Here is a 3,483-nt window from a genome sequence, read left to right as displayed (position 1 = left end):
TTCAAGGGTCAGGCTATTCTTTTTGCGCTCGACATATTTGAGGTTAGCGAAAAGCTACCAAATATGCTGCCTCGCTCAAGCGATGATTCAGGCATGGTGATTGTCACAGAAACGCTTGAGAATTTGAACATCTCGCGTGACTTTCCCATTCGTCGCCAGTATCTCTATGCAGCGCTTTGTTGGTTGATCACACACAATCCTCTCTATAAGGATGTGCAAATCAATCACTTTGCGCGCCTTGAGCCTGAGGACTTGGTTCGTGTCGTCCCTGCTCAGCCATCACAGCAGCCGGACGCAGCGCCTGATTTTACTGCGCCTCCAACGCCATATGCATACGTGGCAATCAACATTCAAGCTCCCGTTTAGTTATTGAAGCCACGGGCTTGACGGCGATACACTTCGACCGACTTTTGTCGTCCTCCCTCCGACGTCCGTCATCCGCATATCCGACGTCGGTCGTCGTGCTGTCCGACCTTCGGCTCTACTGCCTCGGTCGTCCTACCATCGGACATCTGGCGCTCTGCTACTAGTGTGGGACCTACCCTGAGACTGCGTACGCCCTCGGTCGTGCCGTGGAGGTGAGCCGTGTGAATTATCCAATATCCGGGCTCATGATCCGTCCGTGCGTGCTGCCTTCTTGCAATCCTAAAAGAGAACCTTACATCCGCAGAAACCCTATTACTATTACGATAACTTGAACTATTACTATTACGATAACTAGAACTATTACTATAAGAACTATTACTATAACCAGAACTATTACTATAACCAGAACTATTACTATAACCAGAACTATTACTATTACTATTACGATAACTAGAACTCATAACTATAAACCATAACTGTTTCTTCCACAGCCTCGGACCCGTATACCGGTGGACGAAGGTGGACCTGGAGGGAACAAGAACCTACATCTTTAGGTTCATGAACTATCTGTGTGCCAGTCATTTAAATAAATATTTGTTAGGGATTTCCCTAGTATTATATCCCACCATTTAGACTTGAACCGGACTTAAACCTGACCACGTGTGGTCACCGATGCTGAATCATCTCTTAGAAATTATTTTTTTCCGATTTAAGTATGTTCCGGTTTTTGGTAGAATGTTTTGACGATGATATATATTATCACGCAGGTTATTTCAGAGCTATTTACAGTGACGCAGGCGTTCATGTATGGATTTTAATTTCTGAATAAATTTGTATTTCTCGAGATATTTGAGAAACACAGTTTATGGTTAATCTAATAAATAAATTTGTATTTGGTATCAATTGAGCAGACATATTCTATACTAGAGGAAATGAACTGCAACGAATACGTTATTCTATATCCTCATTATAATAAGTGAACAATAAAATTCACAATATAAAATGCAATTTTCGTCATTATAAATAATAGTCGTTGTTAATTCTGTTGTTAGTACTTTTGGCAAAAAATCTTTTATTAATAGTATTCCAACTCAGCATAAATAAATTCCAGTCACTAATACGTATATGAGAACAGAAAACTAGAACGTTTTAGCTCACCTATTTGCTTTGTTTTTGATTGCAGTGTTTGCCCCGGCCTAATTAATTCCGATCATTATTTTTTATGGGGCTCATCAGTGGCGAAAATGAGGCTTAAAGCAATTAGCCCTCCTCCGCTGAGCGCTGATCGTGTCAACGTCGACTAATTACAAATCATATTGGACGTTTTATCGCTGGCCGACGGTTGGCCGTGTGTCAGCTACAAATCGTATTGGACGTTTTATCGCCGGCCGACGGTTGGCCGTGTGTCAGCTGCTTGACACACGTGATCATCGGAGCCCTGGGAAAAATTGAGTTAAGGACGTGACCGTAAATAAGCGCAAATATGCAACGAATAAATAATGATATTTTCTGATTGTGGAACATGAATATTCTCGAATTACCAGTAATAGTTTAACCACAAAATTCCAGCCAAAAAGTCATTTTGCCTTGTTGGAAAAATGCCAATATCATACTATGATTAATTGAAGTATATGTTTATTCCATAATTGAAAGTTAGAGGATTCCAATTAACGCGCATTCATTAACTGATGCTAATTATTCCAGTTTATATTTTTTGCATTCTTTGACGCATTCAGGTATTACTCATTCTCGGTGAAATTTCAGAACAATGTTTCTGAAGGCATATGCTTTCAGAATATCCGAATTTTCATATGACCCCATTAATTCACAAGGAATTAGAAATTTACTCTGTTGGCATTCAATAGGATTTATCAAAGAACATTGCGTTCGTTCTTCTTTGATGTCTTTCATGAAGCTAATTTGGAAGGAAATTAAAAAGCTGGGTGCATGCGCATTTATAATTAAAATTAATTATATAAACTAATTTAGAGACCACGAACATGATGAAAGTAATATTCAACAGATGGATTTGTGGCATTTATAAAATCATTATATTTGTATAATCATAAACAATATAACCGCATTCCATTTTATTTTCAAAATTATACAATTTTTCTCATCCCGGCCAAACTGACATGATGGAGGTGCATTCGACTATAGGTCAAATAATTACCTCTAATCAGCCTAAGTAACAGGATCCTCGCAGATGGACGTTTTGCAGCTGCCAGCAGCCTTTTCTGTTCATTACTTCTAGTTACCCGCCATATATTTCTTTGAACGATGCCATAATAAGGCACACTAGACCGGGTGTGCGCCCTTAAAAGAACTCCATAGGCAAGGCAGTTTGTCGAGTCATTGGACATTAAGAGGCTAGGAAGGCAATTGCAGTAGCCAAAGATGCTATTATGGAAGCCATGACAGGCTCAGCTGCTCTCTTCAGAAGGGAATATCCTTATTGGAAATCAGGGGTGGCTGGCAGTAACATTTTTGCTCGACAACAAATAATTAAAAAAAATATAACTCAGTACTCACTGCAGTGAGGGACAGAGAGCGCATTTTCTCGTCGACAATAACGTGAAGTCACGGACAGACGGACGGACGGACATGACGAGCACAATAGGGCATTTTTTCCATAAATGAGAAAATGCGCTAAAAAACAAAGAAAATGATAAGTAAATTAACAAAACCTTGGTTGAGAATTTTTAAAAAAGACAAGCTTCATCATCGGTTAAAAGAATGAGGAGAATACAAGTGTAATCGACAGAGATAATCAAATTTTAAACGAAAGAGATTAAAACATGAGTACAGTAACGAAAACTCGACAGCGTGACATAAAAATCTATCGATTAACAATTTCATTTGGATGAGTTAACTTTCAAATTCTTAGTCGATGCACGATTTGGTCCGCCTAACATCATACAAGTCGTCTAAGTTTGGTGGGTAATTGAGCTTGTAGTTGTTGAGAGACCAAGTGATATTAGTCTCATCAGTGCTGCTCTATTTTCCAAATGAAGTTTCTTGACCGGAAACTGTATACCATCATCTATATTAACCATCAAGTCATTGTCGTCATGGTCCCTTGAAAAGAAGGGACCTAGACGAATTCACACTTTATAA

At 39.2% G+C, this 3,483-nt stretch overlaps 1 long non-coding RNA gene across 1 annotated transcript; it reads left to right on the top strand.

The window, feature by feature from the left end:
* The first annotated feature begins 384 nt into the window (after positions 1–384).
* LOC125178745 lies at positions 385–970 on the top strand. The gene is made up of 2 exons (XR_007157005.1): positions 385–578; positions 858–970. It is a non-coding gene; the product is annotated as an uncharacterized LOC125178745 (long non-coding RNA).
* The last annotated feature ends 2,513 nt before the right edge of the window (positions 971–3,483 follow it).

This window comes from Hyalella azteca, unplaced genomic scaffold, assembly GCF_000764305.2.
Source record: "Hyalella azteca isolate HAZT.00-mixed unplaced genomic scaffold, Hazt_2.0.2 contig12383, whole genome shotgun sequence".
In the NCBI taxonomy this organism is placed as follows: Eukaryota; Metazoa; Arthropoda; class Malacostraca; order Amphipoda; family Hyalellidae; genus Hyalella; species Hyalella azteca.
This window is presented reverse-complemented; position numbering and strand designations above follow the sequence as displayed.